The 15122-nt window shown below is 42.0% G+C and overlaps 1 non-coding gene across 1 annotated transcript; it reads left to right on the top strand.

Moving 5' to 3' along the window:
* The first annotated feature begins 5047 nt into the window (after positions 1 to 5047).
* trnav-cac (transfer RNA valine (anticodon CAC)) lies at positions 5048 to 5120 on the top strand. Its single transcript has one exon. It is a non-coding gene; the product is annotated as a tRNA-Val (tRNA).
* Positions 5121 to 15122: the final 10002 nt, after the last annotated feature.

Here is a 15122-nt window from a genome sequence, read left to right as displayed (position 1 = left end):
TTACATACAGCTCCTTCAGTCTAACATACAGCTCCTTTGGACTTTCACCAGGATAAATATCTGTTAATCGGAATTTCTGCCTGTAGGTCTATGGGTTAATGTTATATTTCTTTAGAAGGGCATCTTTAACACAGTCATAATCATGATAATCATCTAAGTCCTTATTCACATAGGCCCCTCTGGCCTTGCCAGTAGGCAATGGAATAAGGCGCAAAACCCAGTCAGACCTAGGCCACCGACATCTGCTGCAATCCTCTAGTGTCTTCTAATAGTTATAAGGAAGTGTTTAATTTCATCATGCTCTTTTAATTTCTCTAATCTGGGTTCTGAGGGAAATTGAAACTAACCTGATGAGGAAGGGGATGGAACACACTCTTGTGCCAGTTCTGTTTAGACTTTGGGCTCACGTTCATCTGAGTCCAGAGCTGTTGATGTGTTCTCCGGAATTGGGGAAGAGTTACCACCATGAGTTGTTGTTGCCATGTGTGGCTGCTAGTGCTGCATCACACGGTCCGTCCACCGGCGTGTGGCCTTTTATTTCCCAATGTTGCGTCCCCCAGAGACCAATCATAGTGTCCCGCCATGTGGCGATCCGTCCGACGGTGTGAGGCATTTCTTGTCGTTGTGTCCCCTAGAGACCGTGGTCGTGCCCCGGCAGCAGTTGTTCATTACGTGGTGACCACCACTAAATACAATAACTTTCTGCCTTCTCTGCTGCTTGTATTATTTTGCCATACAGTAATTAAAAAGCAAACTTAACAAAACGTCCCCAGTGAAAGGGAAAATTCCAGCACCCTGAAGATCCAAGATCATAGTTTCGAGTGCCCAAGTTGAATTGGATTGAACTCTGGTGGAAGCAAATGTCAAATTGCACCTGGAATATAGTAAGCTTCCTTTTGTGTGAGGTCAGTTCTATTTGTATTCATGTGGGTAATCTGATGCAAAGCTTTCTCATCACACAATCATATCTAACTTAAATATGGGGACAGTCCACTGCCGACCAGCCAGGTGAAAGTTGCCGGTATTTTTCACCAGGCGCGTCTGCGCAGCATTAGGAAACCGCCGCGAGCCACACAAGCAATCACAGCCATTCAAGTCGATGTTTGATGTTCACAGGGCGTCCCAGGGAATCGGCTCTCCGCTCCGATAAAGATACGCCCCAGGTATTTTTTCAAGCAAGCCACAAGCCGGTTGCACAACCACGAAGGAGAGAAACGGCGAGAGTATCCAGTCAGTTTACCTAAACATCCCCAATATCCTTTAAGTCTCCTCCAAAACGCCATGGACAATGAGAGCTTCTTCATGGAGAGAGGTTCATCTCGGCCTTTATTCACCAAGTCAGTAAGGAGAGAGAAGGCATGCCAGACACTTGCTACAGGTCAAGTTAAACCCCAGACTTCTGTATTGAGGAATAAACCTTGGGGTCCCACTAATTCATTTTCAAACAACACATGGTCCCCAGTTCCTTAGGAAAAGTCCTGTGATTGATTCAGTTGTTAGTTTGACCCATCCAACAGCCCAACCTGCCATCTTTTTCAGAATTTGATTCTCTAATACTTCGTGAACTTACTTCCTGCACCTTCGGATGCGCTCCGGCAGCTCTACAACCCTAACTCTCTTTACCTGCTAAATCCTGTACGATATTCACCAGCTAGTCTCTAACTTCATCTATTTGCTGCTGAGTTTTTAGAGAGTACTAAAAGAGACACTGATGATACTGTGAGAGTGAATAAAACATGAATGTTTTTGGCCTTAAAAAACAGATATGAATCTCTCTAGATATGAAAGGAGCTGCAGAGTTGGGAGATAATTCTTTGTGAATCCCCTCTCACATTAAACATGCTAATTAAATACCTTTTTGTTAAAGATCTAGACAATTTTGATAAATTAAAAAACTGTACTCATGTCAGACACAATGTCAACTGAAAAAACTGTCCTGTTCAGTAATGATTACATCACATGTTGATGGGTTCATGCTTGTTTGTCTTCACACCTCTGATTGCAGACACCTCATGGGTTGAGATGTCATCAGGTGTGAACAAACTTCCTGTCCAGAGGGGTTCAGCGCACCGCCTTTATGAGCCACTAATGGGCTGTAAGACGTTAACAGAGAGGCAGATTAAATCTCCCGGGACCTGCCTGTTTGTGTCTGATGATGCCCACTATACACAACAAGGTAAATGGCCATTTAGCCCATCAAACACTGATCTATAGGGAGATGAGCTGTTGTCGCCAACTGTCCCGTTAACGTCCTTTACTTTTTTTTTTACTGATCCTCATCTTTTGTTGTTTGATTGTTTTATCCGGCCTCTTTTCCCAAATAATGTGCCCCCACCTTTTTTACTCAATTCTAGGAAATGACAGACTTGGTTAGAAGGTGAAAAGCAAAGTAAGTGGCAAAAAACAACTGAATTACTCAATTCTCAATGGCCGAGCATTGCCATTAGTCGCCAGGTGCACGCCTGGCTGCATCATATGAGGAGCCATCATTCATTTTCATTTTCAAACAAACTACTATTTATTTTATTTTTATTTATTTTTTGTGACTGTTACTGCCACCCTTCATTCTAATCCCAACCGGTCGTCAGACACCGCCTACCAAGAGCCTGGGTCTGTCCGAGGTTTCTGCCTAAAAGGAAGTTTTTCCTCGCCACTGTCGCACTGTTGCTTGCTCTGTAGGAAACTACTAGAATTGTTGGGTCCTTGTAAATTCTGGAGTGTGGTCTAGACCTGCTCTATCTGTAAAGTGTCTTGAGATAACGCTTGTTATGAATTGATACTATAAATAAAATTTAACTGAATTGAATTAAGGCCACAGACACACATGCTGCTGAGTCCTCTGTAGTAAGTATTCTTCAGGAGAAGTAATATGTTCAAGAATGGGAACATATCAATTATTTTAGTGACACCTGTGTTGCTTGTCAATAAAGTTAATAATATGTGATCCTACAGTGCTTTGTGAAAACAATAATTCAAAATCAGGATGCCTTCAGGATATTAAAACCTGGATGACCTGTAATTTTCTGATGTTAAACTCAGATAAAACTGAAGTTATTGTTCTGGGGCCCAAGCACCTCCGTGACGCATTATCCAAAGAGATTTTTAGTCTGGATGGCACCACCCTGGCCTCCAGCACCACTGTGAGGAATCTTGGAGTTATCTTTGATCAGGACATGTCCTTTAATTCCCACATAAATCAAGGATCGCCTTTTTTCACCTACGTAATATTGCAAAAATTAGGAAATATCCTGTCTAAAAATGATACAGAAAAACTAGTCCATGCATTTGTTACGTCTAGGCTGGACTACTGCAATTCTTTGTTATCAGGCTGCTCAAAAAAGTCCATAAAGATTCTTCAGCTGATCCAGAATGCTGCAGCACGTGTTCTGATAGGAACCAGGAAAAAGAGTTCACATCTCTCCTGTTTTAGCTTCTCTGCATTGGCTTACTGTAAAATCCAGAATATAATTTAAAATCCTTCTTCTCACCTACAAAGCTCTTCATGGTCAGGCACCATTTTAACATAAAGAACTCATAGTACCTTATTACCCCACAAGAGCACTGCACTCCCAGATTGCAGGGTTACTTGTGGTTCCTAGAGTCTCTAAAAGTAGAATGGGAGCCAGAGCGTTCCTCTCCTGTGGAACCAGGTTCCAGTTTGGGTTCAGGAGGCAGACACCATCTCCACATGTAAGAGTAGGATTAAGACTTTCCTCTTTGATGAAGCTTATAGTTAGGGCTGGCTTGGGTGAGTCCTGAACCATCCCTTAGTTGTGCTGCTATAGGCCTAAACTGCCAGTGGACTAAGCACCTCTCTCCTCCTCCTTCTCTCAAACTGTATGCAACCTCATCCCATTAATACATGTTACTATCTCGACTTCTTCCCTTTCCTGGAGTTTTGTGCTCTCTCGCCCCTATCCTTTCTCCTCCTATCGCTTCCTGCAGGTGTTTCTGACTCTAGAGCTGTGGAGTTTGGATCTGTGGTTTGGGTCACCTGCTGCCTCCCTGCTCCTGCTCAACACCCTCTGCTGCAATTATTGTTGTGGTTTGGCGCTATATAAATAAAATTGAATTGAATTGAATGACCTGAACCTCAACTTCTTAGCCTCATAGTTGTTGTTTTAGGTTCCTGGATCCGTCTTACATTTCTGCCGTCTTCCTACGTTCCTGGATCCTGAGGTAGGTGATCATATAGTCACTGAAAACACATATTTGAAAACAGGATCATTCTCAATCGTGTTGTAAAATCCTTTGTCTTTTGGAGTTTATCCAGTCTAATACTCTTCATTAATAAACGCATATTTAAATATGCCTTTGAGATACAAGAACTTCTTCACTTGGGACAGCCACTGACTCCCAAACCGATGGGAGAAATCCTGCACTTTCAGACTAGGAGGGGCTGACTTTGATCCCAACTGCTTGGCACTGGACTTTAATCTGCCCCAGTGGGCACTGTAGATCACTGCCTGATGAAGCCAACAGAACCACATCATCTGCAAAGAGCATAAAAGGAATTATAAGTTGCCCAGACTTGACACTCTCCCACCTCCTGCTACGCCTTGAGATGTGTTGTTCATGTCTAGGAGTTGTGCTCTTTCTATTGCTTGATGTGAACATTCCCATTTAGGGTCAGGAGTTCTCCTCCCATGCTGAACACAGCCTGAGCCAAGGCCCGCTTTCCCCTCATGAGTAGTCCAACGCGTTTGTTCCTCGAGGCCTATGCTGGTAGCAAAATCTGCCCGTCGGGGAGTTGAACCCCGACCTTCCACGTGACAGACAGAGATACTGTCAATTATACTAACGAGGAATGCCCAAGCTTAATATTTGGCATATCAAGAAATAGGTGGTGCTATTCCAACATTTAGGCCACAGTCAATGCATGTAGAAATATTTAGCTTTACTACATATTTGCTGTCATTCAAATCCATGACAAATCATCTGTGACTGAATCTAGTTTAAAATCTCTATTTGTAGCATTTTGAACATTTGCAATAAAATAAAAAATGTGCATTTTCCCACAAGTATGCAAAATAAATGCTTTTCATCAGTTTCAGTAGTGTAGTGGTTATCACGTTCGCCTCACATGAGAAAGGTCCCCTGTTCAAAACAGGGCGGAAACACATTTCTTTGTTTGTATTGACTTTGCACAATCAAACTCTGCAAAGTTAAACTCTCCATAATCTTCACGGAAAAATCTCCCTGACGTGAAATCGTGGCCAGGCCTACCGAAGTTTCCACAGTGCAGTAGTCATCACATTCAGAGATTCAGGAATATCCTGTCGAAAATTGTTGCAGAAAAACTAGTCCAAGCCTTTAGATAGATAGATAGCCTTTATTATTTAGACTCATGGTCCATAAAAATACAAAAGCAACAACAGAGAAACATACAGATACACAAGACAGACACCAATCAAATAAGACAACTATACCAGTAATCCCATAAGGGGGACTGGTATCGCAGAGCACTGAACCTTGGGTCAATCAAATGTAAAATGACAGAGTTAAAAGAAGAATTCAAGCGACCGATCCATTTATACATCAAATTCCTCAGTAAAGCGGAGAAAGTAATAACTCCTGCTTGACAAAACATGTCACTTGCACTACACCACCTGGGTTTCCCTAGTAGAATACGCAAACAGTCATTATAAGCGACCCGCAGCTTATTGTAGCTTGCCTTTTTAAACTTGACCCACATGGGGGCAGTGTAAAAAGCAGTACAATATGCTTTAAAGAGTTTTGTCTTGACAGTAACAGAACACCAGGAGAACTTCCTGGCAAGTATGTTAGCCTGCATATATAACATGCGACGCTGCCTATACATGTCCTCATCATCTGACATTTGATCTGTTATGATGTGACCCAAATACTTAATTTTGCATCCAACAGTTAGCACATGCCCCGCAAGATGGAAAGATGGAAAAATGAGGTCCTTATCCTCTTTTACTCTACAAAACATAACTCTTTTTGCCATTATATTTCACGTCATATTCAACCCCATATTTGGAACATATATTTAACAGCTCTTGAAACCCTGCACTGCTAGGGGAGACAACAGCCAAGTCATCTGCATACATGAGATGGTTCACTAGTATGTTACCCATCATGCATCCTGTCTTACACTGTCTCAGCTGGTCAGACAGGTCATCCATGTAAATATTAAAAAGGGCCGGAGATAATATCCCCCCCTGACGGACGCCATTACCAACACCAAACGGACTAGAGAAGACATCCCCCCATTTGATCTGTATGCTCTGATTGGAATACCAAAAAGCCAGGATCCTGATTATACCATTTGGTACTCCTCTTTGGCTCAGTTTTAAAAGCTTGTGGTGATTAACTCTGTCAAAAGCCTTGGAGGCATCAATAAAACCAATAAAAACAGAGGATTTTTGTCTTCTGTAGGTTCCAACCATTTCCTTAAGTGCATAGATACATAGATCAGTACCATGCTTGGCCTTGAAACCAAACTGGTTATCTGAACTATACAAATAAACACACAACCTATCTAATAAAATTCTTTCCAGGACTTTTGATAATACACTAGCTAAAGCAATAGGTCTATAATTGTCCACACTCCCCACCTTTCCTGCTTTGTCCTTAATGACAGGCACCAAAGTAATGGACAACAGAGAGTCTGGTAACACCCCATGAGACATAAAACCAGTAAAACAAATGGCAAGAAGAACTGCAACCCTCGGGCTGGCCCATTTCAGGTGCTCTACAGTAATATGATCTGATCCGCTAGCTTTATTATCAGCTAGCTGTGTTAAAGCTAGATGAATCTCATTGGCTGTAATTCCAACTTTTTCACCATAGACGACATGGCCAACTTCATACGGTTCACTTTTAACACAATTAAATAGGTCAAAGTAATGTTGCCTCCACAACTCTGCTATGTTATCAGCCCCAGAGACCCCCTCTACGTTGCATGGTAATGATGTACTGTCCCTGTTCAGAGCTCTCACCTCCTTCCAAAATCCATTAACATCACTACCTAGGAGCTTTTCAGCCATAGAGTCCGCCCTAATTTCTTTCTCGTGTTTGTTGACATAACGTAGTGCATATTTATAACTTGCATTAGTACGCTTTTTGAGTTCCAAGACTGGCCCCTCTCTTGGCCTGCCTGCCTGAACCCAGGCCTCAAATGCAACCTTCGCTTCAGCATGGTGAACTGCTACGTATCTATTCCACCCTGGCTTGATGCTCTTTCTTTATAAGGATAGATAAATAATGGCCTGCTGGCCTCATACACAGAACCCACAATACTTTCATACATAGTACAAAGGTCATCACGGTGAGAACTAATGTTACAATTTACATCAGAACACAAAACAGCATCCTTGGGCAAATATATATTGTTCAAAAGTACATCAGATCTACTGCAGTATGAGCACAGTTGTTCATTAGTTACCTTAGACCAATCCAGTTTAGCCTTACGGGCCCCATTAGCCTCCTGAGACATCTCAGGAAGGCTAGCACAGTCAAGTGACATAATAAAAGGAATGTGATCAGACATGGACGCCTCATACACAATCTCTATTGAACTTAGGCTGGAATGGGCATCAGATGTACTGATGCAGTGATCAAGCCATGATGTAGTGTGCCAGGCCTCACTTATATAAGAGTAGCTATCTGCATTTTGATGTGACTCATATGGTGTATATACATTCAGGATAGTAAACATTTTATTGTTAATAGATATCTGGACAGCAATACACCAGTCAACTTCCAACCTGATGACACTAATCACAGAGTCCAGTTTTTCATGCCAGAGGATAGCCACGCCTCCTGCTATCCGTCCTCTTACTATTCCCATAGATAGGTCTGTAGTGGACTCACCGGCCTCATGGAAACCTTCACAAAAAGAGTTCAGTTTCCCCAAATCCTGTTTTGATAAAAAAGTCTCTTGTAAACATAAAATGTCACAGTCCTGCAGCAGGTTATCCACCACTATACGCCGGCTTCTGTCTCCAGCACTATTGCCCAACAAAGGCCGCGACAGTTATATGAACCAACCCGCATAGGCTACAGTTTAGTTGGGCAGTGCAGTTGCATCCGCATTCTGTGGACTTATCCCAGCAACAGGTCTAGCTGTTCTAGCCCCCATCACCCCCTCTTTGCGTGGCTCATAATATCGCCTCACCACATCCTTCAGGCCACAATTCAGGTTTATACAACTCCGCAACATCGTTGAACTCAGCCCATACCTTAAACGAGCTGTATCTGTTGCTCATGGTGACAATACGCTGACAGTTGACCTCCCGGCCAAGTTGTTCAGATAAGTACCCAGATAGTGTCTCCGCTTCAAGGTCTGGTGAGAATTTGGTAGCAAAAACACTTACCAACTTGATGTAACCTTGATGTAGGTGCAGAGAGACCGGCGGCTGTCGCATCCACAGCGAGCACCTCACCATTGCCCGCTGCCGCGTTATCAATACCGCAGGCAACTCCAGCGGCACTCGTAACAGCCAGGCCACGAGTCGGCTCCAACCGCAGCTCCATTGCAGCGATTCTGCTGTCTATGGTCGCAGTCACAGAACTCAAGTCCCCGCAGACATCAGCCTGAAGTTTAACCGCATGTCTGAGAGTGCAGACCTCACTGTACAAACGCTCCATCTTGCTCAGCAGGTTAGACACATCCAGATTGTTAAACGTCACAGGCGGTAACTCGTCCAAGTAGTGGGAGACAAAACGGGGGATGTTTTCTCCACACTCGTTTAACACTCTTAAGTAGCTTTTGATATTATAGTATCCTTCTGGCTGCCTTTATGGATCACGCACCGTTGTTTGGTTTCAGGACAAGTTCAAACAACGCTGTTTGGAAGTCACGATCCACGCCGAATCAAATGTGTTTGCGGCTAAAAGGACAAGCTCATCCTGAGTCATAATTTTAATTTAGGAATCTTAGGAATCAAAGTCTCCGTGTGTTGGTCCTTTGATCTGTCCTTGTTTTCTCCCTCTGATCTGTCCCTGTCTCTTCCCTCTGATCTGTCCCCGTCTTCTCCCTCTGATCTGTCCCCGTCCTCTCCCTCTGATATGTCCCAGTTTTCTCCCTCTGATATGTCCCCGTCTTCTCCCACAGATCTGTCCCCGTTTTCGCTCCCTCATATGTCCCCGTCTTTTCCCTCTGATATGTTCCCGTCTTTTCCCTCTGATATGTCCCCGTCTTTTCCCTCTGATATGTCCCCGTCTTCTCCCTCTGATATGTTCCGTCTTTTGCCTCTGATATGTCCCCATCTTCTCCCACGGATCTGTCCCTGTCTTCTCCCTCTGATATGTCCCCGTCTTTTCCCTCTGATCTGTCCCCGTCTTTTCCCTCTGATCTGTCGCCATCTTCTCCCTCTGATCTGTCCCCGTCTTCTGCCACCGATCTGTCCTTGTCTTCTCCCTCTGATTTTCCTTCTTAAATCTTCGTGGGTTTTTCCCAAAATTTGTAAAGCTTTGTTTTTTTTACACGTCACTTTTCACATTTGCACAAGGAAACTCACATCTACAAAGATGAATTGGATAGATGTGACTCCCTGATGGTCTAGTGGCTAGGATTCACACTTGAAAGAGTAAGTTCCTGGACTGGTTTTTGGTTAATTTAGATTTGTCAGATTCTTCCTCATTAGTTTAACGCTAGAACCCCAACACTTTTAAAGAGTACCATTTCCTTTAAATCAGCTTCCCGACAGCGGCTGAAACTGGTCCCGGATTGGAAACCGGGCAGAAAACATGTTTGTTTTTAATTTTAATTTTTAACACTGAGTGATACAATTAAATGGTTCAGTCGAGTCATCAGTGAGCCGGACAACATTTGGCACTATGTCAGCAAGAAGAAACAACATAGATAGAGAAAGAGTACAGGTTTCATTGTCTTCACTCATGCGCATACATGTTTTAATTCAAATGTTTATATAACTCTTTAGCCTCATTCGTTGTTTTTGTGGATTCCTGGATCCTGAGGTAGGTGATCCTATGTCACGGTAAAGCTCTCTTTGACAGCAGGAACATGCTCAATGCTTATGTAAAGGTTTTGTCTTTCTTGGACTATATTCAATTTAATACTGTTTTCCTATAACAACGCATATCTGTTGTTATATTTAGGCCACGTATCCACACTACTCCAGCATTTCTGCAACACCTACACAAAGACATCTGGAAACGTTTCTCACCCAGCTTAGGTTTGAAAAAGGTTGAGTTGTAGTCTGTACAGACAGAAGGGTAGTTTTGCTGACCTCCCTATAGAAATGTTTAAAAAGGATATTCTCCCTATTTACTGGTTGAACAATGCTGAAATGTTTTCTAAGTCATTCCTATTACTCTAACTGTAGCATTGACTTGACTGTTGAATTCAGTAAGTGCTACTTGTTGGGGCAGTTGAACATGACAATGCTACAGACTAACTGAAGATGGATGTCATTGTAATCACATTCAGATCACCTCAAATGTCGACAATGATGATTATTGGGTTCATAAGTGCTTCTCTTTGGGTTGTCCTGGTAGTGAGTTCATCATCAGACATAGCTCTGAAAAATGCAGAGACAAGTAGGAAGTAAGCAGAAAGGTTATTTGCCCAACCGATTTGATAAAACATTAGATCTCTGTTACAAAATAGCTCTTGTACAAATAAGGGAGCATATCAATCAATCAAACTTCATCCACAACTATACAGACTATGATTTGCACTTTGTCCATGTCTGGTATTACTAACCAATTGAAATGTTTATGAACATTCATGCAAACCATAGACCGTTAATATAAATGGACAGAGCATGTGTGACGTCACCCATTGGTTTGTGGAGATCAGAAATGAGTCGTCGAGTTTGCGTTTATGGGCGCAGCCATCGTGGTTACGGATGTGACGATTTTAGACGAGAGGGCGGAGGTGAGGGAGGAGCCACAGACCGGTGGGCGGGATATACAGTCTATGGGCGGGATCTGACTGACGTTAGCTGACAGTTAGCAACGTTGCTCTGCCGTTACGTTAGCTAACCACTTTCACTGGCAATGTGGATGCAACTGCTGCTGAATAATTCAAGGTAAGATTTAGCTTCACTAGGTTTTAAGTACATCTTTGTCCCATATAGTCTATGGTGATATAACATATAAGAGTCCCATTTCAAAGTAAATGTATCTGAAGTTACCATGTAAATTGTCTGTAACGTTAGCTTGCCACTTAGCTATGGTAAAACATGCTAATGTTAATTTTCTGCAAATCGAAGTTTACTTCTCGTAGTTTAAACATAGTGTCAGCGAAATGCTAAACGGCGATTGCCAATGCGTATCATTATGGAACGCTATTAGCACATTTATAACCAAGTTTCTTATAATGTTTGACTAACTGTAATAACCATAATGATCCAGTAATGTGCTACGGTTTGCCCTGTCAGTCTGTAGTTGGGGCATTTAACCTTGACATGCTGTTAAGAGCTAATGTTAGCAGAAATAAGCTTATTTAACTAAGTTACTGTTGCACTAAAGAACAATGGACTGTTGTTAATTCATATGTATTCTCCTAGATAATTAATAAAGTACAGTTACATGCTAGTGTGCACAGATATTTAACTATGAGGGGCTCAAATGAAAATTGATGATTCTTTCATTCTTTCAGAAACAGGAGTGCTGAGAGCCACGATGGCATGTTCACCCCCCAAATGCCCCAGAAGTAAGCAGTAGTAATAGTTAATTTTCTTATGCTATTTATTGTACATTAAACTTTTATCAGACTTTTGTACAACTAAGCCAAGGTAATAATGCATTTTCAATAGTGTGTAATTAAAAGTGCTGTTAATTTATCCTTTATCTCTATAGCTTAAAATATTCTGCTTTTCTTGCTATTACAATGCGTTTTCCATCCAACAGTCTGGATCATTGGAGACAGCTACGTCCGGCGTGGGGCAGAGAGAGCGGCAAAGACCATGGGGAACAACCTTGGTATTGAGGATATCTACATCTATTGGTTTGGCTGGGCCGGTCTGGGCTGGTCTGCAGTGGAAGAGACTTCTCCCTTTCTTTTACCAGTCCCAAAAGGAAGAGCTGTCCCGTATGTCCTCCTTTATTCACTGTGGCGGGAATGACCTGGCAGATGTCAAGGGCGGTAACCTCGTCGCAGGAATGAACGAGAACCTGCAGCACCTCCACCTGCAGTATCCAGGCATGATAGCACAAGTGCTTTAAGCTTATATGTTAAGCGGTATTTTATATGGTGGTTTGTAATGTCACCATTTCTACTGTAATTAACAGGGTGGTACTAACAATGTGGCACTAGAGATTCAACGACCTCTCTATTATGCAGAAATGTCTTGTGACAGTTAAGTTTGCCTTTACCTTAACCCACAGCAGTGTTTTATGTGTGGAATTGTAAAAGGTGAACTACATTATTTAATTCATACATTTTTAAAATCTTAAGTGTTTGGTTTATGTATTTTTTTAAAGTTGATGCCCATTTCAATGTGAAATAAAGGTCCTTCTAAACCTACATTTGTTGTTTTTCTGAAGTAACTATAGGAACATCCAGCATTGTAGTCATACAAGAAGACATTGGTAATTTCATAGAATTTGTAATTGATTAAAAGTGTCTATTATGGCTTTAATACACATAAATATAACTTAAATGTAACCATGCTTGCTTTTCTTGTGTGTATTTTGAACGTTTTTGGTAGGTAATTGAAAATGCACTAGGTGTTGTCTCAGCTCTGTGCAGGGCTATTGTAAAATCATACCGTATGATCACAAATTGCAAAGAAGAATTAAACAACTTATTAAATGTCAGTAACTAATGATTAAATCAAATGTATCAGGTACATTTGATTTAATCATTAGTTACTGACATTTTTAAAGTATGAAAACTAAAAACCATACAAGGACATGCAATGTCAATATTTAATTCTAATAGTACATAATACATAAAATATAAATAAACCTATAATCTATATCACCTATCAAACTACAGCAGAAACTAAGTCAACCACAAGAACCTGAAACTCTAAATACCAAGTGCCAAAAGTTGGTCCGTCTTTCCAGCAGAAGAAGCTGAACCGAAAATGATTTTCTGGCATTATTACAATCAGAACACATTTGAGAACTTTGAATGTGGTCAACGCAGTCTGGTTTCCACATCCAGATGAAATAATAATAATAATAATAATAATAATAACTTTGACTTATATAGCGCCTTTCACAAACCCAAGGATGCTTAACAAACGGGGGGGGGGTTAAGAAATGGCACCAAATACGCTGCTCTATACACCAGGTCTTCCTCCTGGAGGCTCTATCCACCAGGTCTTCCTCCTGGAGGCTCTATCCACCAGGTCTTCCTCCTGGAGGCTCTATACACCAGGTCTTCCTCCTGGAGGCTCTATACACCAGGTCTTCCTTCTGGAGGCTCTATACACCAGGTCTTCCTCCTGGAGGCTCTATACACCAGGTCTTCCTTCTGGAGGCTCTAAACACCAGGTCTTCCTCCTGGAGGCTCTATACACCAGGTCTTCCTCCTGGAGGCTCTGGTCATTCAGTTTTCAGTGTGGATACCTTTGTAGTTACAGTAAAAGACAAACATGTAGTTAAGGCACGGTAGATCACAATTATTTTAATATATGAGCTAATTTATGAGACACACACTAAATGATGCATTTAAATTAATAATACCTGCTTGTCTCTAAAAAACTGATCTTCCTCAAAGTGTGAACTGCAGACTTGACTCTTTGTGGTTCCATTTTCTGGTCTCTCTCCTCATGTTCACCAACCATAGCTTCAGCCTGGCCTCATCAAAAGGAAGTCTGTTTGGAAAGAAATTCATGTTTCATACATCCAGAAGGTGTATACACTATCAATTTACACTAACAAGGCACCACATCTGCTGTATGCATCTGTAATGAAAATGATTGAAATGTATATTTAATAGATTAATATAAAGTCATACCCCAACGTAACTTTACAATAATGTCTAATTGTTTCAGGTGCGCCATTTTATCGCTAACAATCTGACCCACTCCCCCACCCGGAGACCTCCGTCTCCAAGTCAACGCGCTCCCGCCCGCAGCTTTGTCCGTGTGGTGATGGTGACGCTGTGGCTGCTGCCGCGGCGAGGGTGACAGGGTATGTGCCTGTAACCTCTCGCCCAGAAAGATCCGCAGCCCCGACTGGGGTGGGGTGTGCAGGCTTTCGCCCGCCTCCGGGTAACGTTGCCCAACTTTCGGGATACATATATTTGAGTCAAAAGCAGGTCTACGTTTGACGTACAAATCCGCCACACCAAACTCAGATGTGAGGGGTTATTTCTAAATCACACGATGATCTTATTCCGTGCTAATAGGGTTTATGAATTTGCAATATAACGTTAGTTACATCAGGCTTTGATTTTAAGCTAACGTTACCATTACATGCGCCTTGATTAGCATTAATACCACCTATTACTGATCAACAGATCATAGGCGAGATCGGTAGACTGTATGCGTTTATACGGTCTGCATAGTATTATTAGTTAGCCCGCTAGCTTGCTTAGCAAGGTGCAATCTAGAAGCTAGCTAACTGATATTAATTGAGATGCTAACGTTGGCTAACGAAAAAGTTCTTATTAAAACAAAATCTAATTTTACTTACCGGAAAAACTGACCTGCCGATTCCTTTGAGTGTCTTGCCGTGCAACCGACCGCTAAACAAGAAATTATTATCCGACCAAAGTGTCACAGCCACAGCGATAAAACGTAGTAAACCCCCAAAATGAAGTTTACGTACCATGGACAAGCTTTGCTAACACTATGTCATGATTGACAGGCCAAGAACTGTCAATCACATCATACCCCCGGCTTTATCGCCGATTTTAAAATCAACGAGACCGTAATTTAAAAAATGAACATCATTCTGTGTTGCAGAATACTTAGAACTAGCGATCGAAACCATAAACTCATTATGAAGATGTTTACTGAGGTAATAAATCAAGTGAGAAGTGGCTCATTTCTCCATAGACTTCTATAGAAACCGACCTCTTTTGCAACCACGCGTGTCGCCCTCTGCAGGAATTCAGATAGAATGCAGGTTTAAGTTACTTCCGCAGTGGTTGCACTTTTCGAAACTGGATGCTCTGTCCACTTCTATTAACGGTCTATGATGCAAACAGGTATAGGGCTGTGTTTCAG

The sequence above is a fragment of the Etheostoma spectabile genome, unplaced genomic scaffold, assembly GCF_008692095.1.
Source record: "Etheostoma spectabile isolate EspeVRDwgs_2016 unplaced genomic scaffold, UIUC_Espe_1.0 scaffold00018341, whole genome shotgun sequence".
NCBI classification, from domain to species: Eukaryota; Metazoa; Chordata; class Actinopteri; order Perciformes; family Percidae; genus Etheostoma; species Etheostoma spectabile.
The sequence above is the reverse complement of the archived record's forward strand: the minus strand, read 5'-3'. Positions and strand labels throughout refer to the sequence as shown.